Source organism: Microcaecilia unicolor, chromosome 2 (genome assembly GCF_901765095.1).
Source record: "Microcaecilia unicolor chromosome 2, aMicUni1.1, whole genome shotgun sequence".
NCBI classification, from domain to species: Eukaryota; Metazoa; Chordata; class Amphibia; order Gymnophiona; family Siphonopidae; genus Microcaecilia; species Microcaecilia unicolor.
In genome coordinates, this window is record NC_044032.1 from 602,067,503 (window position 1) to 602,095,482 (window position 27,980).

General features: G+C 42.7%; 1 protein-coding gene across 2 annotated transcripts in view; it reads left to right on the top strand.

The window, feature by feature from the left end:
* The window catches only part of FSTL5 (follistatin like 5), an 877,920-nt gene that overhangs the window by 720,411 nt on the left and 129,529 nt on the right, over positions 1-27,980 (top strand). The gene's annotated exons all lie outside the window — the stretch shown is intronic.

Here is a 27,980-nt window from a genome sequence, read left to right on the forward strand (position 1 = left end):
AACCAGGTGGTAATGACTTACGCATGCCAAATGCCACATGGCGTGTGTCCGTTACGTGCACCGGAAAATAAAAACTATTTTTCAGACATGCGTATCGGACATGTGCCAAAAATGAAATTACCACAAGAGCCACGTGGTAGTCAGGCGGTAACTCCATTTGGTGCGAGTTGGGCCCGTGTAGACAATTACGCGGTTTAGTAAAAGGGCCCCTAAGCCATGCTTAAAGTGTAGTGCTGTTTATACAGTAGCGCTTATGCCTGGGAATCATACCTAAATTAGGTGCATATCTCTGTTATTCTATAATAATACATGTTAATTTTAGGAACACCTTCATTATACCCATGGCCCTCTCATTTCCACACTCCCTTTTTTGGATCGCACATAAATTTTAGACGTGGATACCACACCTAAATTTACATATGTAAATGCTAATTAAATCTAATCAGTGTCAATAATTGCTTGTTAAAAGCCAATTATTGGCACTAATTAGCACTTTACTCAATGTAATTGTTCATACAATTTTTGGTGACTTTTATAGAATTAGGGGGATAGTGGCCATATTTAATTATTGTCCACATGACTTATACATTAATATATTTAGTTATGCTGGTATTTTCAGGATTCAGACTTGAACTCATATCTTAGCTGAAGTTATGAATAACAATATACATCTGTATATTTTTATGCATTCACCAGACAGCTGAATATTACCCCAAAGGTTTCTGTGCTGCATTTGTCACTCTGCTTATAATTCCTGAACAACATTTCTTATAGTGCTTTTTTTTCCAGCCTGCTATTGAGCTTTGGGTACTTTACGGATGTTAATTTAAAGATCCAATTTCACATTTTATTTATTTTACTTATTAGAAGGACTTCACTACGGTAAGAGTAATTAAGCAGTATATCTACCATACAGCACATCAAACAGGAATAAATGAATGAAAGGGGAAGAAAGTTGACAGACAAGTTATGCATTATTAACACAACAAGACAAAAGAGGGGAGAAAAATAGATATATCATAGTGTAGCAGCAGGTTGGACCATGCTTAATGTGTTTTTTATAGATCAGCAATACTGTAAAAACTGTCTCTGGGATTCTATGTATGGTGTCTCAATTTCTGCATGGAAATTGAAGTGTATTCTATAACAATGTGCATAAGTTAATTAGTTAACTAGCTAATCAGCATTGTCAATTGGATGTCAACAAGCCATTATCAGCACTAATTGGCATTGAGATACATAAGTATTGCCATACTGGGACAGACCAAAGGTCCATCAAGCCCAGCATCCTGTTACCAATAGTGGCCAATTCAGGTCACAAGTACTTGGCAAGATCCCAAAAAAGTACAAAACATTTTATACTGCTTATCCCAGAAATAGTGGATTTTCCCCAAGTCCAATTTAATAATGGTCTATGGACTTTTCCTTTAGGAAGCCGCCCAAACCTTTTTTCAACTCTGCTAAGCTAACCGCCTTTACCACATTCTCCGGCAACGAATTCCAGAGTTTAATTACACGTTGAGTGAAGAAACATTTTCTCCGATTCGTTTTAAATTTACTACTTTGTAGCTTCATCGCATGCCCCCTAGTCCTAGTATTTTTGGAAAGCATAAACAGACGTTTCACATCTACCCGATCAACTCTACTCATTATTTTATAGACCACTTTCATATCTCTCACTAACCTGCTTATAATCGAACGAGAAAAACGCCCAAGTTTCGACCTAAATCGGGAGATGGACGTTTATCTCGCAAAAACGAATAACGCAGTATAATCGAAAGCCGAACTTGGACGTTTTCAACTGCACTCCATCGCGGAAGCGTACAAAGTTGACGGGGGCGTGTCGGAGGCATGGTGAAGGCGGAACTGGGGCATGGTTATCACCCGAACAGAGATGGGCGCCTTTCGCCGATAATGGAAAAAGGTATGCGTTTGTAGCTAGAATTTAGGGCACTTTTCCTGGACCCTGTTTTTTCACGAATAAGGCCCCAAAAAGTGCCCTAAATGACCAGATTACCCCCAGAGGGAATCGGGGATGACCTCCCCTGACTCCCCCAGTGGTCACTAACCCCCTCCCACCACAAAAAAAATGATGTTTCACAACTTTTTATTTTCACCATCAAATGTCATACCCACCTCCCTGGCAGCAGTATGCAGGTCCCTGGAGCAGTTGTTAGGGGGTGCAGTGGACTTCAGGCAGGTGGACCCAGGCCCATCCCCCCCTACCTGTTACAATTGTGCTGCTTAATGCTTATTAGTCGTCCAACCCCCCAAACCCACTGTACCCACATGTAGGTGCCCCCCTTCACCCCTTAGGGCTATAGTAATGGTGTAGACTTGTGGGCAGTGGGTCTTGAGGGGGATTTGGGGGGCTCAACACACAAGGGAAGGGTGCTATGCACCTGGGAGCTCTTTTACCTTTTTTTTTGTTTTTGTAAAAGTGCCCCCTAGGGTGCCCGGTTGGTGTCCTGGCATGTGAGGGGGACCAGTGCACTACGAATCCTGGCCCCTCCCACGAACAAATGCCTTGGATTTATTCATTTTTGAGCTGGGCGCTTTCATTTTCCATTATCGCTGAAAAACAAAAACGCCCAGCTCACAAATTGTCGAATAAAACATGGACGTCTATTTTTTGCGAAAATACGGTTCGGTCCGCCCCTTCACGGACCCGTTCTCAGAGATAAACGCCCATGGAGATAGACGTGTTCGTTCGATTATGCCCCTCCAAATGTATTGTATAACGTGGTGCTCCTAAATAGTTGAAAAGGGGGTATGACCATGGGTGGGGCATAGGTGTTTCTAAAATCTATGCGCATTACTATAGAACACATCCAATATGCACCTAATTTTAGGCATTGTGATTTACACCAAGTAAAACATGGCCTAAATAGATGTGACCAAATTTGGTCACATGGAGAGCTGATCAGGGCATTCTATGTACCATTTGGAAATTTAAGACTATTCTATAAAATTTAGGTGTAATTTAGAGAATACGCCTAGGCATATTTTTTTCTGCGCACATTTTTCAGCCCTGTGTGTGGATGTGTATGTGTGTTTGTAAAACAGCTTTAGGGCAATTCTGTAAAGCACATGCTCGCATCTATATGCTGGTTACACGTGTAAAACAATCCTAAAATATGCCAAAGCTTGATAGTAATTATTAACCCCCTGTTTACTAAGCCACACTAGTGGCAGCTGTGCGGCAATGCCGACACAGTCCATTCAAAGTGAATGGGCTATATCTGCATTAGCGCATTGGCAGCCACTAGCGCAGCATAGTAAACAAGGGGGGAAAGTGTGAAAAGGACTCTCATATGGAAACTTTGAGTTATATATACAGTGCAAATACCATTACTGCTGTTTAGGCTCCCATGGGAGGCTCATTTTCAAAGCACATAGACTTAAAATGTTATATAAGTTACAATGTAATTTTGTAATTCTATGTGCTTTGAAAATGAGCACCCATATGTACTGAGTGAGGCAAAAAGAAGTAACCCCCTAGAGCAGGGGTAGGCAACTCCGGCACTCGAGAGCTGCAGGCAGGTCAGGTTTTAAGGATATCCACAATGAATATGCAGGAGATAGATTTGCATACCATGGAGGCAGTGTATGCAAATCAAGTTCATGCATATTCATTGTGGATATCCTGAAAACGTGACCTGCCTGCGGCTCTCGAGGACCGGAGTTGCCTACCCCTGCCCTAGAGTCTTTTCTGTTTTCTCAGCACCCGCTTTGAATTTAAACAAGAAACTTTACACACTTATTTAATCATACTACTTATGTATGTATTACTGTCACAAAATGCCTAGTCACCTGCCTGGAGTTAACCCACAGTCACTTAGAGGGTCTATCCGCTGCACAACTCAGGTCTGCCTGCACCTGCCGCTTGTGCTCCACATGGGTAGTTCCATGGAATCTTAGCGGAGATTGGGTGGCGACGCCGGTAATTGGGGAAACAAAATGGGAGCTGGGCAGAATTCTACAGTCTACGCCCTGATCGTGACTGAATAGGTAGGGATGGGCTGGAGTGTAAATTGTAAGGGGCTTCGACGTTAACTTCAAAACTTAGTACAAGAACAGTACTGGGCAGACTTCTACAGTCTGTGCCCTGAGAAAGACAAGGACAAATCAAACTCTGGTATACATATAAAGTAACACCTACCATGTAAAATGAGTTTATCTTGTCGGGCAGACTTGATGGACCGTACAGGTCTTTATCTGCTGTCATTTACTATGTTACCAGCACCCTCCTTCCACCAACTGGGTTACAACCATCTCTGGGCAAGTCTCCCGCTCTCAAACTATCCCCAGTGATTTCTAGGTGACTGCTCTCAAACTATCCCCATAAAGCACCCATACACCCAACACACAAACCGCCAGGATTCTTTATCAGTACAGGCAGGCAGAGGCGATAAACTGAGAATTGTTTATTGTCTTAAAAATATTGAACAATGAACAGAAAGTGCAATCAACAAACAATAACAAGTAACTGAAATATGGATCAACTAAAAAACTATCTACACGTTTGTTTACTTTCTAAGCTAAGATCAGGACATATAACTGTTCACAGAGCATCAGCAAAGAAATCCTACTCTCTTTTCTTCCTGGCTAAGACAGGGGCAAAAGCCAGTACATTCCAAATGAAATTGAGCTCCTGGGCCAATCAGAGTCCAGGACAATAATCTTTGAAAGCAGGGGCGTAGCCAGACACCCAATTTTGGGTGGGCCTGGGCCTAAGATGGGTGGGCAGAAGAACTCTACCCTATCCCACAAGTGATTTTGTCTCTCCCTCTCTCGCCTGCATGCCATATGGGCTCTCAAACATCCCCCCCCCCCCCCGCATACCTTTTAAGTAGCAGATTTTCACCGGCAGTGAGCAGCAACTAATACACACAGCTCATGTTGGTCCCACAGCCTTCCCTCTGATGCAACTTTCTGTTTCCACATAGGCGGGAATATATCAGAGGGAAGGCTGTGGGGTCGGTGCGAACAGTACGTATCAGTTGCTGCTTGCTGCAGGTGAAGATCTGCTATTTACAAGGTATGCAGGAGGGACAGTTGTTGGGAGTTTTTGGCTGGTGGGGCTTGGGGATCCCTGCCAGCCTTATCATAGCTGTGCTGCTACTAGGTGGGCCTGAGCCTAAATTGGGTGGGCCTGGGCCCACCTGGGCCCACCCTTGGCTACGCCACTGTTTGAAAGTATATTGCAGACGCCTTTCCAAAAGACTTAAACAAAGAAAATAGCTTTAGTTCTGCAGCAGCTTCAAAACATAAACATGCACCACCTGCTGGCTAAACTAGAGAAATACACTTCAGAAAATGCTCAATATATTTTACAGGCTTAAAACACACTGGGACCCTTTTACTAAGCTGCGTAGTCAACTATGTGCACCCAATGCACATTAATTTGAAATTACCACCCAGCTACCGTGTGGCCCAGGCAGTAATTCAGTTTTTTATGTGCAGCAGAAAATACTGTATTTTTGATACGCGGGCGATAATTGGCATTTGATCACACGTTGACCATTACCACCCGGTTAACTCATGAGACCTTACCGCTAAGTGAATGGGTGGTGGTAAGGTCTCAGACCCAAAATGGACACGCGCCAATTTTCATTTTTCCACACATCCATTTTCTGCCCCCCCCCCCACCCAAAAGGCATTTGTTATAGGTGTGCTGAAAAATGAATCTGCGCGTATCCACAACACATGCCTACACTAGCGCAGGCCACTTTACAACGCACCTTAGTAAAAGGACCCTACTGTTCTGTCACAATTACTATTAAACATCGTTTAATTATCTTAAGCTATGTTGATGTTTCTGACATCTTAGCTAGTGATTTTTGCGCATTAAAAATGTTTGAGCTAAAACACAGTAAAATAATGCCATTCAAACAATATAATTAAGCATGCATCAGAATTTTGCAGTCACTGTGAATGCTCAAGTTGTCTACCCCCCAGCTTTAACAAAGGCCTTCAGTCGCTTTGGGAAGCTCTTAAACTTATTAATCGATCCCTGTGGCAGGCTGTGCCAGATCATCTGCAGAACTTCCTTAAAATTCACCAGTTATTTGCGGCTTTGGGTGAAGCTTGTGGATAGGCCTCCAACATTGCTTCCGAGACCCAAGTCTATGTCATTGTGACATCATTGACAGTAGGCTGATATCTCATTTTTTTAAAATAATAACACGCAAAAATTGCTGGGTGGTCACGCTAAAAAGTCTGTAACTATACCATGCTTAAACATAATCTCATTGCACAATAATCAAGTCCTCTAATAAAAGTGCAATAATGCAGAGTGTGACTGTTGCAGTTAAAGAATTTAGGGCTGACATTTAAAAGCTAAGGGGGTCTTTTACTAAGGCACGCTCACGTTTTTGGCACATTCTAAAATTGGGCACGCGCTAAACGTTAGAGATGCCCATAGGAATGCATTGGTGTCTCTAAAGTTTAGCGCATGCCCATTTTTAGCGCACGCCAAAAACGTGAGGAAACCTTAGTATAAAAAAACCCTAAGTAAGTTGTGTACTTGGAGATAATAAAACCCACATCTCTTGACTATCAAAACTTTTTGTTTTTGTATTGTACTCTTTTGGGCTCATTTTCGAAAGAGAAGGACGCCCATCTTTTGACATAAATTGGAAGATGGATGTCCTCACAGGGTCGTCCAAATCGGTATAATCGAAAGCCAATTTTGGACGACCCTAACTGCTTTCCGTCACAGGGACAGTCAAAGTTCAAGGGGGCATATCGGAGGTGTAGACTTGTGAGTGCCTAACACTAGGACATCCTCGACCCATAATCGAAAGAAACAAGGACGTCCCTGACGAACACTTGGACGACTTTACCCGGTCGTGTTTTTCTTACGGCCAAGGCACAAAAAGGTGCCCGAACTGACCAGATGACCACTGGAGAGAATCAGGGATGACCTCCCCTTACTCCCCCAATGGTCACAAACCCCCTACTACCCTCAAAATCCTCTGACTCATCAGCTTTGAATACCATTTCTGGCACCAGTATCGCTCCCAAATCTTTCTCGGTGAAGACTGAAGGAAATAATTAATTTAATCTCTCCACTATGGCTTTGTCTTCCCTGAGTGCCCTTTTTACCCCTCGGTCATCTAGCGGTCCAACTGATTCTTTTGCTGGCTTCTTGCTTTTAATATAACTAAAAACATATTTACTGTCAGGCTCATTTTCAAAAGAGAAGGACGCCCATCTTTCGTCACAAATCAGAAGATGGGCGTCCTTGTCACAGGGTCACCCAAATCAGTATAATCAAAAGTCGATTTTGGGCGTCCCCAACTGCTTTCCATTGCTGGGACGACCAAAGTTCACGGGGGCGTGTCGGAGGTGTAGCGAAGTGAGACTTGGGCGTGCCTGACACATGGATGTCCTCGACCCATAATGGAAAAAAGGGCGTCCCTGACAAGCACTTGGATGACTTTACCTGGTCCTGTTTTTCGTACGACCAAGGCACAAAAAGGTGCCGGAACTGACCAGATGACCACCGGGGAGAATTGGGGATGACCTCCCATTACTCCCCCAGTGGTCACCAACCCCCTCCCACCCTCAAAAAACATCTTTAAAATATTTTGTGCCAGCCTCTATGCCAGCCTCAAATGTCATACTCAGGTTCATTATTACAGTAATATATATATACTGCTGATCTTACTTCTAAGCAAGGTGGAGACCTCAATACACCCGGACGATAATACCCCCTCTCTCTAATACCTATGACTTCTGTTGAAGAAATTATTTTTCATACATTTGGGTGACACATGATACATGTGGGAATATTTGAACCCTTTGACCAGTAAAAACATATTTTTATTCTTAAAGTAATCTTTTATCACCAAAAGTTTTACTTACTGTATGTGGAGAAGGAGACTAGAAGGGTAGATCTAGTATTAATTACATGGTGTGAATACTCTAAGAAACCAGTTAAATTAAAACTGCCTGATGGTTCCAATCTCCCCTTTGCCTGATTCTCCACTTGAGTCAACTTAGCTATATAATAGCAATTATCTATCAAAATTAGATCAGGATTAGGAAGGCCCAGTGCTTCAGTAATATATTTCTTTAAAAAGAATTTGAGGCTATTGTAAAATTAGAAAACATCAAGTTCCTTATAGACAGGGACGTTTTCCAAAGATTCCAACTTAAAATGAATATTGAGACTGCTTTTGATGCTAGATATCCCAATAGACTGTAAAGAATTAACTTGAGGCTTCAACAACCCACAATCATTATAAAAAAAATTCTATCTTCTGGTCCAGCTTCTGAAATCTCTCAACAGTCTTAAAAAGTCAAGTCACATAATAGAACAACTGTCATCATGTAATGAACTTTCAGTTCTAGTTACAACTTTCTTTTTTTGTAATTTCTAAAATGTTATTGATATATATATGAACAAAGGAAAACAAAAATTATATTGCAAAAACCGTACATAAGAACAAGAACAAGGATGAGATAGTTAATAAACAGCTCTCACAATGAAAATAATATTCTTATAAATAAAAAATATAAAGTTAGACAATGTATGTAGTAGTACCTTCTGACCAAAGCTTTTACCACACTCTTTACATGCAAATGGTTTCTCTCCCGTGTGGACTTTCTGATGCACTTTGAGATTTACATTACAACCAAAGCTTTTACCACACTTAGAACATGTGAATGGTTTCACTTTATTGTGGATTTTCTTGTGTATTTTGTATGTTTTGCATTTGGATGTATTTGTTTGAAAATGGACCAAAAAAATAAAACATTCAACTCACAAAACATTTTTCCAAAAAGCATTTTCAAAAGGAAAAGAGTGACTTTTTTTGTAGAAAATAACCTTTCCTGTTCTGATTTTGGACGTTTTACAAAAAAATGCCCAAATTCAAATTTAGATGTCATATCCAAAAATGCCCCTTGTGCATTTGACTTGCCCAAAGTCACAAGGAGCAGCATTGGGAATTGAACCCATGTTGCCACAATCAAAGCTCACTGCATTAATCATTAAGCCACTACTCCCTGTTTTGGACCTCTTGCATTTGGACGTCTTTTGTTCGAAAATGGACATCCAAATCAGAAAAAAACTGTCCAAATCACAGGACATCCATAGTATTTTCAAACACAATTTCGAAAATGACCTTCTTTCCTGTTCGGAATTTGGACGTCTTTGTAAAACGTCCAAATTCTGATTTAGACGTTTCTTTCAAAAGTGCCCCTCCAAATGCCCTTGTTTTGCCAATAGGCCAGGAAACATGCTTTTAAGTCAATCATCTTCTTCTCATCCAGAGATAGCAACAGCAGAGTGACCATATTGATATGAAAGATCAATCAAGGCATGAAAGGTGTGAGCATGATCACCTATGTACTATCCTTTCATAAAACCCAACTGGTCTGGATGTATGATAATAGTTAACAATGGGGCCCTTTTACTAAGCCATGTAGGCCCGGGAAGTAATTCCATTTTTTACATGCATCCGCTACGTGTGCCCAAAAATATTTTTTATTTTCTAATGCGTGGCACTAACCGGGCAGTAATCGGCATTTTACGTACACTGACGGTTACCGCCTGGTTAACACATGAGACCTTACCGCTAAGTCAGTGGGTGGCAGTAATGGATGTGCACCTATTTTTATTTTGCTGCCCGTCTATTTTCAGTCAACAAAAAAGGCCTTTTTTACAGACTGAAAAATGATGCGCCTACACTAATGTAGGCCATTTTTCAGCGCACCTTAGGAAAAGGACCCCAATGTCTCTAAATGTGTGGCAAAACTTTTGCAAGTACTGTATTTTACAATCAATGTTCAAAAGTGAGATGGATCTATATTTGACAACCTTTGGGCCCTGTTTACAAAGCTGTGCTGTAGGCATGCTAATATTTTTAGCACGTGCTAAAAATTAGCGTGCGCTAACGCTAGGGACACCCATCTATTCCTATTGGTGTCTCTAGCCTTAGCATACGCTAAAAACACAAGCTCAACTTAGTAAACAGGGCTATTAGAGTAATCACATCCGTGTTTTGGTAAGATTGTAATTTGAGCCTCCACAAATCTACCGTGATCATTGGGATGATGCCAGATGTGGTAGCTTGAGTGTTGGATAAGGCCGGATGAGATAAACTGAGTAGAAAAGAAGTTCCTGATAAGGAATGATCACAGATTGATAATGAGACTAGTTATCCTTAAAAATGTTCACATTCTTTGGTGTTTGACATATCATCAGATAAAACTTGGCCAGTCAGAAACAATTATAGAACGTTGCTCGCGGTTGGCGAAATATCGAGCTATTTGGCATCTAGATTTGTTTGCAGATGTATATTGACCAGATTGCTGTAAGACCATATCATGATGGACTTTGGAGCTGCAGTGCTTATTAAAATCATATTTGAGCTTCAAAAGTTTGGGAAGAACAATGCAATCACCCCATTGAATATGCAGGTGTTCTATGTGGGAGATCTCAGCTTTCAAAGATAAATATCAAGCCAGGTCAGATTTTTTGCGACAGGCAACAAAGCAGAGAATTACTCCATATAGGCCAGTCTTGAATGATTCCCAAACAGTAGTAAATGATGAAACAGATGGTGTGTTGCATTGAAAAAAAATCTTCCATAAAAGATATAAATTCCTTTAGACAATCTTCTTCAGTAAGAATAGATTCTCCAGCATGGTGTCGGTTTGGTTGAAATAAGTTCAAGTTGTAGGAATACCAAAGTATGGTCAGATAATATAATAGCAAAAATCTGTGTGGATAATACCAAAAGAAGAAGTGATTTGGAAATAAGGAAAAAAATCAATCCTGGAATAAGATTGGAGCAGAAAAATAAGTGAAATCATTTTCAGTGGGATTCAGGATTCTCCATGGATCTGCAAGGCCCACTTTGCTAATGACGGAATATAAATATTGCCACATTTTAGATGGAGGGTAAGTACAAGAAGGTTGGAGATCTAATAAAAGATCTTGTGGGAGGTTAAATACCCAACAGCAATTATAGGATATGAGCTGTATTCCAATAGCGCTTCTCTGATAATAGGCATAAAAATGGAAGTATCTATATTCGGTGCAGAGGCATTCAAAATAGAAAAAGTAAGAGTTTACTGTAACTGAAGTGATAATCCATTTCCCTTCTAAATCTGCAGCCTGCTGCAGAATTTGGATATTTATAGTGTTCATAAAAAGAATGGAAACTCCTTTTTTTTCTTTTTTTTTTTAAATATAGCAGGAGAATATAAGTGGCATCCAGACCAGGGGAATTTCAGTGTAGGACAAATTGATAAATTCAAATGTTTTTTCCTGAAGTAATAAAATGTCTTCACCTTTGTTAATGACATAATCAGACATTTTGCAGCATTTTAAAGGATGATTGAGACCACTAACATTCCAAGTAGCAAAAGTAAAGGTCATCATGATATAGTAATAATAATAATGAAAAGCATTGTAAAGAGAATCAGCATAAGTAAGTGAACCAGACAATAGAAGGATAATAACAAGATGCATCTGAGAGTACCTCCTCATATACCTGAAAGAACTGAACTATCCATTATCTCAAGTGAACAACAGCTCAAACAATTCTGTCCCGATAAAGACCATTCCTAAGACCACCAACCCAAAATAAAAACCCTTATGTTTGGATTATGATCTGCCAATACAGAAAGAGGACATCACACCATTGGCCATTGCAACCAGTGGCAGTTGGAAGGGTCTACTCAGTCTTCTCATGGCCACCCATAGGTACAGCTGCTGCCTTCTCCCTATTTTAGCAGTACAATGAATTATATGACCAAAATGTATCCTGATTCTGACCAGTACAAGTGGTTTTCAATATCAGCCCCGTTGCTTTTAATGGGATGAGTTTTAGTTATCTATGTCAATGGTAAATTCTTTTTTGCAAGCAGATATGTTTAATGATGTGAACAAAAGTACATAAAAAAGAAGGAAAATACCTACCATGAATGAAACAAACCACAGATAAAGCAAGAAGTGGTGTGCACAGTTGCATATTTTTTATTTTTAATACATTTGTACCCCATGCTTTCCCACTCATGGCAGGCTCACTAGGGCAGGCAATGGAGGGTTAAGTGATTTGCCCAGTCACAATGAGCTGCCTGTGCCGGGAATCAAACTCAGTTTGTCAGGACCAAAGTCCACCACCCTAACCACTAGGCCACTCCTCCACTCAGGAATCAGATGATTCTTTATTGCCATCATCAGTGAATCTAGTTCTTATCTCTCTATATAAAACGCACCTCCAACGTTCGAATGAAGCCTCTGTTAGCCAAAAGTGAAGGGGGTGAGATCGCATTGTGTCTGCCCCGCCCACGCGTCAAACGTGATGACGTCAAGGGCGGAGCAATGACACTCAACCAATCGCAACGCTCGGCAGCGAAGCGTCAGGGAAGGAGGCGGCGCTCTCAACGTCTAGCCTTCCCTTCGCTGTGTTCCGCCTTCTTCTGACGTCAAGGATGACGTCAAAAGAAGGCGGAACACAGCGAAGGGAAACCTAGACGTCGGGAGCACCGCCTCCTTCCCTGACGCTTCGCTGCCGGAACCGCCACGGAGGTACATTTAAAAACAAGAAAAAAAAAAAAAACATGTTGGGGGGAGCGAAGAGGGTGGCCACAAAATAAAAACAATGGGAGCGGCAGGGCAAGGGGAGAAACGACACCATGGATGCGAAGGGGGGGGGAAGAGGGCGGCCCAGGCTGGGAGTGGGACATGGGAGAGAGAGGAGCATGGATGCAAGGGGGGGTCATGGAAGGGAGACAGGGGACTTGCTGGAAAAGGATGAATGGAGGCGGCAGGGGACAGAGGAGCATGGATGGGCATGGATTGGGAGGGCAGGACTAAGGGAGAGAGGGAAATTGCTGGATAGGGATGAATAGAGGGGACAGATGGGCATGGATGGATATGGATTGCAGGGCAGGCCTCAGGGAGAGAGGGAAATTGCTGGATAGGGAAAAATGGAGGGGCCAGGTGACAGATGAGCATGGATTGGAAGGGCAGGACTCAGGGAGAGGGGAATTGCTGGATAGGGATGAATGGAGGGGACAGATGGGCATGGATGGATATGGATTGCAGGGCAGGCCTCAGGCAGAGAGGGGAAATGCTGGATAGGGAAAAATGGAGGGGCCAGGTGACAAACGAGCATGGATGGGCATGGATTGGAAGGGCAGGACTCAGGGAGAGGGGAATTGCTGGATAGGGATGAATGGAGGGGACAGATGGCCATGGATGGATATGGATTGCAGGGCAGGCCTCAGGCAGAGAGGGGAATTGCTGGATAGGGATGAATGGAGGGGCCAGGTGAAAGAGGACCATGGATTGGAAGGGCAGGACTCAGGGAGATGGGAATTGCTGGATAGGGATGAATGGAGGGGACAGATGGCCATGGATGGATATGGATTGCAGGGAAGGCCTCAGGCAAAGAGGGGAAATGCTGGATAGGGAAAAATGGAGGGGCCAGGTGACAAAGGAGCATGGATGGGCATGGATTGGAAGGGCAGGACTCAGGGAGAGGGAATTGCTGGATAGGGATGAATGGAGGGGACAGATGGGCATGGATGGATATGGATTGCAGGGCAGGCCTCAGGCAGAGAGGGGAAATGCTGGATAGGGAAAAATGGAGGGGCCAGGTGATAGATGAGCATGGATGGGCATGGATTGGAAGGGCAGGACTCAGGGAGAGGGGAATTGCTGGATAGGGATGAATGGAGGGGACAGATGGGCATGGATGGATATGGATTGCAGGGCAGGCCTCAGGCAGAGAGGGGAAATGCTGGATAGGGAAAAATGGAGGGGCCAGGTGACAAACGAGCATGGATGGGCATGGATTGGAAGGGCAGGACTCAGGGAGAGGGGAATTGCTGGATAGGGATGAATGGAGGGGACAGATGGCCATGGATGGATATGGATTGCAGGGCAGGCCTCAGGCAGAGAGGGGAATTGCTGGATAGGGATGAATGGAGGGGCCAGGTGAAAGAGGACCATGGATTGGAAGGGCAGGACTCAGGGAGAGGGGAATTGCTGGATAGGGATGATTGGAGGGGACAGATGGCCATGGATGGATATGGATTGCAGGGCAGGCCTCAGGCAGAGAGGGGAAATGCTGGATAGGGAAAAATGGAGGGGCCAGGTGACAAAGGAGCATGGATGGGCATGGATTGGAAGGGCAGGACTCAGGGAGAGGGGAATTGCTGGATAGGGATGAATGGAGGGGACAGATGGCCATGGATGCATATGGATTGCAGGGCAGGCCTCAGGGAGACAGCGGAATTGCTGGATAGGGATGAATGGAGGGGCCAGGTGACAGAGGAGCATGGATTGGACTCACACTTTCACTCTGACTCTCAAACACTCACTCTCACATACACTCTCCCAAACACACACACTCCGAGGAAAACCTTGCTAGCGCCCGTTTCATTTGTGTCAGAAACGGGCCTTTTTTACTAGTTGTTTTATAAGTAGTATTATAGCATGAATGCTACACACTTTTGAAGGTGTTTTTTTTAACCCTCATTAGCTGCCAATAAGTTAAAATGAGACTAAAAGCTTTTTGATGATGGTTTGTTGGATATATTTTTATACGCCCAACTTCATATGCATTTAATAGAACCAACATTGTGTGTTATACTTAATATCCATATACTTATTTTCTCTGCGTATCATTTGTTCTGATTTTTTATGTTATGATTAACTAGGCAGGATGAAGCGAAATCATATGGCTTGTAAGTTAAGCCTGTATGATATCCTCACACTTAATTAACCATAAGCAACATTTAGTACTAGCTCTAAAACATTCAGAACCTGTAAATGATTTTTAATCTTACAAGGATGAATTCACAGGTAATGTGATGTTACTTTGCTATTGTGATATAGGTCAATTTGTGGTCAGTTTTCAAACTCATTGCCTAAGTAAATTTTCCATGGATATGTTATACCTGTGGATCGTGTGTCTAATTCTCAATAATAAAATATGCACTTAATTTTCCTTTGCAAAAATTGCCCTTGTGTAGAAAAAAACCCATAGTTTATACATATGCTTTTTGTGTGAGTGAAATGTCAATGCAATGTAATATATGTTGCTTTGAAACACATGTACAAGAGCACACATTGAGGGAGCATGCATGTTTTTAGGTGCGCCAAATATAAGCATTCTTTTTCGTGTGGAGCTGGGTCAAAGTTGTGAGACACACATATGCTTTGTAAAATATGTGCATACATACATACATATGAGTCTTATGACTTCTAACCACTACTCACTTGCCCTGTCCTTTTATCCTCACCTCTTTACTCCCTTACCCTTAATTGTTCTGTCTGTTTACCTGTCTTATCTAGATTGTAAGCTCTTTGAGCAGGGACTGTCTTTTGTGTATGGTGTACAGCGCTGCGTATGCCTTGTAGCGCTATAGAAATTATAAGTAGTAGTAGTAGTAGTAAGAGTCAATATTCCAAGGCAATTTGCCAGAAAACCCATACTTGCTGAAGTAACCTGATTCCATTCTGATGAAGATGGTGGTATTTTGTGTTAGGGGGCAGGAACTAGACAGGGCATGGCAGGAGGATAACCAGAAGTATGGTTTTGGAGGTTCCCAAAGGTGGACTGGAGGGGAGCAATATTCTCTTCCTCTTCCCCCTCCCCCTCTCACAGTAGCCACAGCCACAATAAAATATTACCTTTGCTGGCGGGGATGCTAATACCCACCAGCCGAAGATGTCTCCTGTCCTGTCTGAGTCGCATTTATGGTGAACGAGCAGCACTTAATTCTTCAGGTGCACTTCAGCCATTAATGCTGGCTGTACCACACATGCTCAGTTCAGGTATAATGGATCATGCACGGGAAAGCCTTCAGTTCAGCAGGCAAACTTCAGCCGCTAATAAACGCTGCTAGTTCAGCACAGATGGGACTCAAGAAGGAGACGCCTTTTATTGGTGGGACTTGGCATCCTCAACAACTATTAAAGCAGAGGGGGCCCAAGCTGTATGTGAGGGGGCCCAGGCCCCAAAAGCTCCCTGTGGCTGCACCAGTGGGACATGGGCAGAGTAGTTAGCATTGGGTACCTAGAATGGGCAGTCATTTTTGCTGGATGCACCTCTAACAGATGCCATGCTGACTTTGCTGTTACCGCATAGTTCTCTATGGTCTCCAGCAGTATTCGATGCCAAGAAGGGTCTGTTTACTTTCTGGAAACCCAGCACTTCCTTTATAGCCCTGCAAGAGGGCTCTGGCTGATATCATCATTTCCTGTCTAGTAGTATTTAAGGAAGTTCATGACTTCCAGCTAGTGCCTATGCAACAGGTCTCCTAGAGTTGTCTAGTGTGTGTTGCAGCCCTGTTCCAGTTTATCTCAAGTTCCTGCCTGTGTCTTGTTCTAATCCTGTTCTAGCCTTGTTCCTGCGTTGCTCCAGTACTACCTTAAAGCTCTAGCCCTGTCTTCAAGCTTTAGCCTAGCCTTCAGTCCAGCCTTACCCAGTGTCTCGCCCACTGCCAGTCAGGGTCTAGCCAGCCTTTGAGCTGGCTTGGTTGCTCTAGCTTAGCTGCGATCCAAGGGCAGACCCCAAGTCATAACAAAATAATTCATGCAAAGCAAAAGGACTGTGGAATTTTAAAATGGCATAAACAAAACCCTCCCACTATAAGAAATATTATTGTCTTCTATTTAAAAGTCTCAGGCAGGCACATGTAAATAGGAGAAATAAAGACCACGGAATCATAATTCAACAGGTACTTAACTCATCTATGAATTCTATATTATCATGGTTAAAACAAAATTACTGTAATGAAATCATAACATACTACATATTTATTTAATCTAGAAGCTCAGAAGTTGTTGAAATATTAGAGCGATTAACTTTGATGTTGTGAAGAAGGTTTGTTAGAGATCTTTATTTATTGGTAGAGATGAAAGAGAAATTTTATTGACCACTAAAATAATCGTCAGAAGTCATAAAGAAACTATTACTTCTGTATTACATAAGAGCATAAGAATAGCCATACTGAGTCAGACCAATGGTTCATCTAGTCCAACAGTGGCCAATCCAGGTCACAAGTACCTGGCAGAAACCATGCTACGAACTCTGGGGCAAGCAGTGACTTCCCCCATGTCTGTCTCAATAACAGACTACGGGCTTTTAACCAGTACTTGTCCAAGCCTTTTTTAAACCCAAATATGTTAACCGATGTTACCACATCCTCTGGCAATGAGTTCCAGAATTTAACTACTCACTAAGTGAAAAAAATATTTCCTCCTATTTGTTTTAAAAATATTTCCATGTAACTTCACTGAGTGCCCCTAGTATCTGTACTTTTTGAAAGCATAAAAAATGGATTCACTTTTACTTGTTCTCCACCACTCAGGACTTTGTAGACCTCAGTCATATCTCCACTCAGCTGTCTGTTTTCCAAGCTGAAGATCCCTAACCACTATAGCCTTTCTTCATATGAGAGGAATTCCATCCCCTTTATAATTTTGGTTGCTCTTTTTTGAACCTTTTCTAATTCCGCTATATCTTTTTTGAGATACGGTGACCAGAACTAAATGGTGAGGTGAGACAACACCATGGAGCAATACAGAGGCATTATAATATTCTTGGTCTTTTTACCATCCCTTTTCAAATGTGCCATCTAAAATTCCAGCCATTAAAAACAGCAACTGACAAGTTTAGTCATCATACAAGATTTTTACTTTATCTTTCTTAGTAATGGTGTATACCAGGTCTCCGTATCTAAAGGCATATTTGTTTTCTGATTTACCAAATGTTTAACAAGTCAGTACTGATTTTTATGGACTGCATTAATAATTTAGGGCACAACAAATGTGACAGATGTGAAACCTGTAAAATAACTAGGGGTCAGCATGCCAAATAAAGGAGTGATTACCCTTACATGACAGATATACTTTTAGCAGTAGTACTAGAAGATTACTGCTAGGGGTTATATCAACCGTTTTGATCCCACAACAGCTACAGGACAGGAACAGAGGGAGGCTCCTGCCTAGGTTCACTAGCCTGCTTATTTTCGAAGGAGAAGGCCAGCCATCTTCCGACACAAATTGGGAGATGGCCGGCCTTCTCCTAAAACCGGCCAAATCTGTATAATCGAAAGCCAATTTTGGCCAGCTTCAACTGCTTTCCGTCGCGGAGCTGGCTAAAGTTCAAGGGGGCGTGTCGGCAGTGTACCGAAGGCAGGACAGGGCGTGGTTAAGAGATGGCCGACTTCAGCCGATAATGGAAAAAAGAAAGCTGGCCCTGACGAGCATTTGGCCGACTTCACTTGGTCCCTTTTTGTTCACGATCAAGCTTCAAAAAGGTGCCCTAAATGACCAGATGACCACCGGAGGGAATGGGGGATGACCTCCCCTTACTCCCCCAGTGGTCACCAACCCCCTCCCACCCTAAAAAAAATTTAAAAACATTTTTTGCCAGCCTCTTTGCCAGCCTCAAATGTCATACCCAGCTCCATGACAGCAATATGCAGGTCCCTGGAGCAGTTTTTAGTGGGTGCACTGCACTTCAGAAAGGTGGACCCAGGCCCATCCCCCCTACCTGTTACACTTGTGCTGGTAAATGTGAGCCCTCCAACCCCCCCCCCCAAAAAAAAACCCCAGTGTACCCACATGTAGGTGCCCCCCTTCATCCCTAAGGGCTATGGTAGTGTTGTACAGTTGTGGGGAGTGAGTTTTGGGGGGCTCAGCACACAAGGTAAGGGATCTATGCACCTGGGAGCAATTTCTGAAGTCCACTGCAGTGCCCCCTAGGGTGCCCGGTTGGTTTCCTGGCATGTGAGGGGGACCAGTGCACTACAAATGCTGGCTCCTCCCACGACCAAATGCCTTGGATTTGGCCGGTTTTGAGATGGCTGCCATGAGTTTCCATTATTGGGGAGAACCCATGGTGGCCATCTCTAAGGCTGGCACAAATGTTGAGATTTGGCTGGCCCCGACCGTATTATCGAAATGAAAGATGGCCGGCCATTTTTTTTTATAATACGTTCGGGGACGCTGCTTTACGGGGCCGGCCTTAAAGATGGCCACCCTTATAGATGGCCGGCCCCGTTCGATTATGGCCCTCTAGACTACTAGGGAATCCATAAAGAATTTGAGGGTAGCCTCAAGGGGTTTAGGGATCAGGGGATGTTGAAGGGAAGCCTTGTATCATGATCGGAGTTTTTATTTTGATTAAGCCTGGGCCCTTGTTACATGCATTGATGCCCATGCAGAAAAAGGGCAATTCTGCAATGGGGTGACCACATTTACACGCAACTTGTGTGAATAAATATACAGGATACCAACATTTTCATGGGTATCTGTACACTTGAGTGTAAGGGGCAGCAAAACTAAGCACTGGGAGGGTCATGGTCAACTCATAGGCATTTTCACAAGATGCGTGCAGTGTTATAGAATTTGGGAGATCCGCACCTAACTTTTATTCAGTGACATTTACTGAATTTCATGTCTGGCCTGTGTGGTAAATGCAGGGAGATGCTTTCCACAGCCCTTGCATTTATTGCATAGGTTTTGACCTTTCCACACCATAAGTTTTGCACTTAAGGTGCAATAAGGGCAAAACGTTACTGCACTTTAATAAAATCACTAGTATTAAGCCATCTGTACATAAGTACATAAGTAATGCCATACTGGGAAAAGACCAAGGGTCCATCGAGCCCTGCATCCTGTCCACGACAGTGGCCAATCCAGGCCAAGGGCACCTGGCGAGCTTCCCAAACGTACAAACATTCTGTACATGTTATTCCTGGAATTGTGGATTTTTCCCAAGTCCATTTAGTAGTGGTTTATGGACTTGTTCTTTAGGAAACCGTCTAACCCCTTTTTAAACTCTGCTAAGCTAACCGCCTTCACCACATTCTCCGGCAACGAATTCCAGAGTTTAATTATGCGTTGGGTGAAGAAACATTTTCTCCGATTTGTTTTAAATTTACTACACTGTAGTTTCATCGCATGCCTCCTAGTCCTAGTATTTTTGGAAAGCGTGAACAGATGCTTCACATCCACCTGTTCCACTCCACTCATTATTTTATATACCTCTATCATGTCTCCCCTCAGCCGTCTCTTTTCCAAGCTGAAAAGCCCTAGCCTCCTTAGTCTTTCTTCATAGGGAAGTCGTCCCATCCCCGCTATCATTTTAGTCGCCCTTCGCTGCACCTTTTCCAATTCTACTATATCTTTCTTGAGATGCGGCAACCAGAATTGAACACAATACTCAAGGTGGGGTCGCACCATGGAGCGATATAACGGCATTATAACATCCTCACACCTCTTTTCCATACCTTTCCTAATAATACCCAACATTCTATTCACTTTTACAAACTATCAAGAGACTCCAGACAGCCCAAAACACTGCAGCTAGACTCATATTTGGAAAAGCGAAATATGAACGCGCCAAACCCCTTAGAGAAAAATTACACTGGCTTCCACTAAAAGATCGAATTACATTCAAGAGCTGCACCCTGGCTCATAAAGTCATACATGGAGAGGCCCCGTCATATATTTCAGACCTCATAGATCTGCCAGCAGGAAATACAAAAATTTCATCATGAACTTTCTTAAACCTCCATTACCCCAATCGCAGAGGACTTAAATACAAATCAATATATGCGTCTAGCTTTTCCTACATCTGCACACAACTAAGGAACACACTACCGAAGGCTATAAAGATAACGAACGATCTGATAACCTTCCAGAAGTTACTGAAGACAAACTTATTCAAAGACACTTATAGCAAGAATCCTTCATAAAGACTTGACATCAAAATGCACCAGAACAAACCAGCATTGATTCCTTTAATCTAGTTTTTTTTAATCACATTGATATTATTGAACATTTTACCTTGTCCTGTTATTACCTACCTGCTATGAATTATTTATTCATTTACTCCTAATTCATTTGATATTTTATTTCTCACATCTAATTTACTTGATATTTCCATATACCTTAACTGTAACACCTCTCTGTACTTCTCATTCCGTTAACGGTGATCGCCTTTGCGGCATAATTGTAAGCCACATTGAGTCTGCAAAAGGGTGGGAAAATGTGGGATACAAATGCAGCAAATAAATAAATAAAAAGGCCCCAAAATATTCTTGCCTCAAATTGTCTATGATGAAGTGTCCCTTTGATCTCCCTTCACACCATTCTAATTCAACGTAAAGGAGAAAGCCACTTCAAATGAATCTTTTGCTGTTTTCAAAAAGAAGATGGCTAACATCATTATATTTCAGTTAGAGAAGGAGGAGAAACGTGAGGCAGAATTGTTGGACATCTTCCAAATCCACATCCCTTCCAATGAAGGTGTGATGGGCTTCACAAAGTCCTTAAAGATATACAGATGAGAAAATTGGAGAAGTCCTGTCTGTGCACCTTGTGAACAGGAAGGTCCAGTCTATGTAAAGAATCCAGAAAGCTCCCAGATTCAAGAAGCAACAGCTACAGTGGTTAAAGGAGAGGGCTGAGAACCAGCTGAAATCCCACTGCAGCTTCTAGTGATGTTGGGGAAGTCACTTAGCTCTCCTTCATCTCAGGTGCAAACTCAGATTGTGAGCTCTCCAGGGACATAAAAATACCTACTGTATCTGAATGTACACCATGTTGATAGCTTCTGGGCTTGCAGGTGATACATAAGAAATGTAATAAATAAAATATTTAAATACATCATTTAATTGTGGACAGATATACTTTCAAAGAGGGCCAACAGTACTATAACCAACTCTTCCCATGAATGGGATCTCTTAATGTGAACTTCTTGGAAGAGACTGTTCAGAATACTATGCTTTCTTCCACTAGAGGAATGTCTTGTAATGGTTTAGTTTTGTAAATCACCAAAATATCTTTAATCCTCACCAAACTTAACACTCGTATATATTAATCAGATTAAATTAAATCAAGGAGGAAAAGTCCTCAGCAAACCCCGACCATTTAAATATTCAGTCAATCACAGGCTTAGTTGCAATCACTGGCATAAAAAACCTCCATTAATCAATTATTACAATGTTTAACCAATTTAAAATGTTCAAGTTTTCAAATAAGCATTTAGCTTGAAAAACGCACTTACCTTGCACAAAAGCCCCTCTTTTTTACAGCGTTAAAGAAAATCTGCCATAACAGTACTGAGTTTCATTCCTGAGCAGCAATATGTGGGGAATGATCTCAGCTGTGTGGGGAATGATCTCAGCCTCTCACAATTTACTGTTAATGTTTTGCATAGTGCTTGCGTTATGCCAAAGAGCTCTGCCTTCTAGAGTTCATATGATGTAATATGTGATAAGCTGCCTATTACTGTGCTTGGAAATTGCTTTTAATAGGTATGTGACACATAATAAAAATAAATAAAACAATAAATAATATAAATAAATAATACATTGGGAGATCTTTTGATATATTTCTGCCACATTTTCATGGTCTCTAACTGTATTTCTTGGGACTTGTGGATCTTGTCCCTCTCCACACAATTAATAGGAGAGCCACTTGGCACTGATCATACCACTATATCCCGTTTTCTTGCATCAGGCTTTTTAAAAATCAGAATGGGAATGTCCCACGTTTATTAGAACTTCTTCATTCTCTATATTTCTCATAGGGTCATGATTAAAATTCACCAGGTATTAACGTGAATTTCTAGTACAGCAGTATTGCAATGTTTACAAAGTTTCCAGTTGATGAGATTTACTGCCTTATTATGTATTTCTGTGTAGAAATGTTCTCTAATCTGAACTTCACAGCCAGCTATGAGATGAGTAACTGTTTCCAGCACTTATTTTATAGAATCTACATATGTCTGTCTTACCAGTTACCACCATTCTTGCTATAAACCATCACATCCATAACCCATTCCCCTGGGCTGCATTTCTCAGTCCATTATCATTAGGTTTCAGTTTGTCCCTTGTGGGATTGTGAATGAGGCTGGACCACTACAGAGTAAGATTCATACTCTGACTTACAGGTTTATCCAAGATTCCAAGTTTATTAAGTATTTGTTATCCCACACATCAAGTAGCATATCTGAGTGGCTTACAATCCTAGGCCTAGTGGTTAGAGCACCGGTCTTTCAATCCAGAGGTGGCCAGTTCAAATCCTGCTGCTGCTCCTTGTGATCTTGGGCAAGCCACTTAACCCTCCATTGCCTCAGGCACAAATTTAGATTGTGAGCCCTCCTGGGACTGAGAAATATCCAGAGTACCTGAATGTAACTCACCATGAGCTACTACTGAAAAAGGTGTGAGCAAAATCTAAATAAATAAATAAAAAGCTGAAGAGAGATGGAGAGGAAGACTGAAATTGGATAAACAGGTTTGGGAGAGAGGAAATGGAACTACAATAATTTTTTTTTGTTACATTTGTACCCCACACTTTCCCACTCATGGCAGGCTCAATGTGGCAGGTAATAGAGAGTTAAGTGACTTGCCCAGAGTCACAAGGAGCTGCCTGTGCTGGGAATTGAACTCAGTTTTTCAGTTCCCAGGACCAAAGTCCACCACCCTAACCACTAGGCCACTCCTCCACTCAATGACAGAGAAGATAAGATAAAGGAGGTAAACAGTGAGTAGGGCTATAAAAGCTCATCTGAGTTGCCTGGCAGGCCCATGCCCACAGTAGATTTAAGTGTGGATAAAAGCATGTTCAAAAAGAAATTTCTTCAGGTCAGATTTAAATTTCTATAGAGAGGTCTGTAAGAATAGATGAGGGTATAGAGCATTCCAGAGGGTAGGACCAATGACTGAGAAAATAGTGTGTCGAGTGGTATCATAAGTAATTTGCCTGAAGGAGGGTACAGCTAAAAAGTGGTATTGGAGAATAAGTTGTCAGGAGATACTCCAAAAAGAGTGGGGGGTCTGTACCCCTTGTTTTGAAGACCAAAAGCAGGTTCTTATAGATGATTTGATGTGTGATTGCTATCCAATGTGGAACTTTGTGAAGGGGGGGAAAACATGACCAAATTTCCTTGAGTTGTAATTAGTTTGGGAAATATTTTGAATTAATTGAATATGGTATAAGTCTTTCTGCCTAAGGCCTTTATATAACAAATTACAATAGTTAAATTCAGTGAGTACAAAAATGGACTAGCATTTGAAGAGCAGAAGGGTGGAGGAGTGATCTAATCAATTAAATCATGTGTAGTTTAAAGAAGCAGTGATGGGTCAAATAGGAGATTTGTGGTTGAAAGTTAAGAGCATGGTAAAGTAGGATCCCAAGTATTCTTAAAGTCAGGACCAATGGAACCTGTCTATCAGAGTAAAAGTGATGCAGGTAGTCATGCTAGGCAGGTCTAAACATAGGAGGGCTCTGGATTTCTCTGGCTTTAGCTTCAGTTTATTATCAGTGACCTAGGCTATCTTATCATTCAGGGAGTGTATGTCTTGAGAGTTGACTCTAGAGGCATCAGGATTTGTATGTTGTTCCCATATATGTAGCCCATGAGGCCTAATTGACTGGATGAGGGTCAGAAGTGGTGACAAAAATGTGGAATAAAATAGATGCCAAGATAGAACCCTGGGGTACACCACATGCAGAGACAGGTCTGGGTGATGCTCCCTGATATCTTACTTTATATTTACTAGATGTTAGATATGAGTGGAACCAGTCTAGTATAAGCCCTGTGATGCTGATATGGCATAAACATTGAAACAGGAATGGTCTACAAGATCAAATGCAGATGAGAGGTCCAAGAAAAGGACAAGAACCAATTTAGAGTGGTCTAAGTAAGATTAAATAAAAGTAGTTAAGCCTGGTTCAGGTGAAGTACATTTGTTTTCTCAATGAAGTCACTGAGTTGAGAGAGAACAACATTTTTGATAAGTTTTTCTACAAAAGGCAAATTGGAAATTGGGCGGTAATTGAAGCAGCAGGAAGTTAGTTTGTGGAGATCCTTTAATTTGGGTCATAAAATGACTATTTTCAAGATGGTGGGAACCTGGGCCTGAGAGAGACTGGCTATCATCATGTGGTACATGTAGGGACATAGTATAGCAATGCCACATTTAATGACAAGGGAGGGGATAGGGTCATGCAGAGCTGTCATCGGTTTCATGATTTCAAAACCGTGGTGATTGCAGAGGGAAGGAATATTGAAATTGTTTAGAGGACTAGAGAACATGGCAATACTAGGTGAGTGGGTGGGGTCTTTCAAAGATTGCATTTTGTCAGAGAAGGTGGCCAAGACCTGGACAGAGGGAGGGGATGTGGAAGAGTCTGCAAGAGTAGGAAATGTAGTGAGGATTTTAAGAATGGAGTAAAGGATAGAAATGTTACGGGCTTTGGTTATTCAACGCATAAAATATATTTTTTTTCAGAATGGAAGCTTTATATTTGCATGCTAGATCTTTGTAAGCAGTGAGAGAGCAGGTGTGCGGAGTCATCTCCAAAGTCATTCGGCATGATGGAATTGGTGTTTAACGAGTTTCAAGTTGGGTGTATACCAAGGTTCTCTAAGTGTAGCAGTGTGAATTTGTGGAGTATTTGATCGAAGGCTTGTTTCAAGATTGCTTTCCACTGTGAAGCCTGGTCAGCTAAGGAAAGTTTAATAAAGTCAACGTAATGGAAGCTAGGGCTGGTTTACAGTACCTTAGGTGTCAATTTAGTGAGGTGTCAGAAGATATGTGTCTGAGATTATGACTGATTTACCCACTGCCACATGGAGAGTCTCAAGCTAATTAGGAACTGTCCCAGTAATATTAGCATGGAGGGGCATAATCGAACTGCGCCGGCTATCTATATGGCCAGCGCCGCAAAAGGCGGTCCCGAACCGTATTATTGAAAAGATGGCCGGCCATCTTTTGTTTTGATAATACGGTTGGGGCCGGCCAAATGTCAGAGATGGCCGAGTTTGAGATGGCTGGCATCGGTTTTCACCGATAATGGAAACCGAGGCTGGCCATCTCAAACCTCGCCAAATCCAAGGCATTTGGTCGTGGGAGGAGCCAGCATTTGTAGTGCACTGGTCCCCCTGAATGCCAGGACATCAACCGGGCACCCTAGGGGGCACTTCTAAAAAGAATTAAAAAAAATAGCTCCCAGGTGCATAGCTCCCTTACCTTGAGTGCTGAGCCCCCCAAATCCCCCCAAAACCCACTCCCCACAACTCTACACCATTACCATAGCCTTTATGGATGAAGGGGGACACCAGTGTCTGGTTTCAACCCCGAATGGATACACCCAGTTCTGACCTAGGTGGCCACCCAGGCTGCAGCTAAGACGCTGGATTTACGGGGCTCCTCTATTCGCCCCTTTCTAGCTTCTGACCATTGCTCGCAACTGTAGCTCATCCAGCTGCTTGGGATCTCTGAGCACTCATCCAAGTCCACCCTTAATTCCAGGGCAATAGTCACTCTCTGTCTGAAGGGCAACACCCCCCCCCCCCCCCCCCCCCCCCCCCGCCTTTAACCTTTCCTCATTCCCCTTCCCCTTATGGGGAGAGAAGGCACTTGTATGTCTTCCCCACTCCTCAGGTCCTGTTACCTTTTTATATTATCAAAGTTCACCCTTGTCACAAACTCAGGTTAACAGTTATTTTCCTTCCTTTCCTATTCCAAAAACACAGTCATTAGTATACACCATGCAACTGGTTCAGTTTCACCCATCTTCACTTCCACCTTTTACAGCCTGGGAAATGAAAGGGCCCCACCCTCCTTGTCAGCTCCAACACCTGACAACCTCCCACACAACCCCAGTTGAAACTTTCACCTACTGTTAAGAGTGCTGCTGAAGCCACTTCTTCCCTCCTTTCATTAAGTCAAAGAACCATGTTGCCATGAGCCCTTTCACCGGCCTTGACTCGAGCTAGAGCAGAAATGTTCATGGGCTCTCCCTCTGGGATCTCCTCTCTCTCTAACCATCCTCCACCTTTCCCTGCCTGCCAGTCCATGGGCTCCTCTACAGCACCTCCTCCCAGTCATCTCCCCTCCTCCTGATCACCTCCACCCAGCTGTCTCCTATCATCCTGATCAAGCCCCTTCAGATCCTCCTCATTTCCCCTAGGATTCTGGGACTCATAGTGTGGGTAGCACTTCCTGGTCCTACCCGGTGCCTCTCTCAAGGACTGCTGGGACTTGTAGTCTTTTGAGCCCAATAACCTCAATGGAGAAGGAGACAAGCTGCTCTCCCAAACTGGCCTAGATCTTTTGGTTCTGGACCTTCTGGCCCTGTACTCCCGTGGGTTTTTTTTGGTACAAAAGGGACTTTCCCCTTCCTGCTCCTTTGGATTCCCAATCCACGCTCCCTGCCTGATCACACGCACACCATATAGGTACATAGCAGAAATGTCTTTATAAAATACATGCAATGCATGCATCTATTTGCTTTCACAAATATGTAAGGTTTATGGGTACAAAATATCCACAAAAATAGACTGAAAACTATCCACTAAACTAGAAAGTTTAGAGTTATTGCCTTCATCAGTAACCCATCATAGAATGAGGGATGCTTTGTACGGGAAGCTTATCTCGTATGCATTTTTAAAACCTTGATATGAGCAGTTGATGAAAAATAACACTCTGTGGACAAGACAAGGTTATGAGGGGTAGCTTAGGGGCCCATTTACAAAGGCATGCCAAACAGTGTCCTGCAGGAGTGTGGGCACATGTATTAGATGCACGCCGGACCATTTCTCCACCGTGTCTGGAAAAAAGGTGGGGTTTGGGGGGGGGGCTGAGAAATGGACGTGCGGCAAAATTAGAACCAATACATGTCTATTTACAGCTTGAGCCCTTAATGTCACCCATTGACTTATCGATAAGGGCTCATGTATTACCCACATAACCGTCCAGCGCACGTCAACTGCCGATTACCGCCGGGAATGCCCCTACAGTAGAAACTATTTTCTACTGTGGGTTTTCAGTGCACCAAACTCAGAATTATCGCCAGGTGCACATACTAGCTGGGCGGTAATGCCGATTTAACGCACGCTGAATGTGTGTAGGCCCTTACATACCTTTGTAAATGGGCACCTTAGTGACCAGAGTAGTAAGTTAAGAACCTGAGA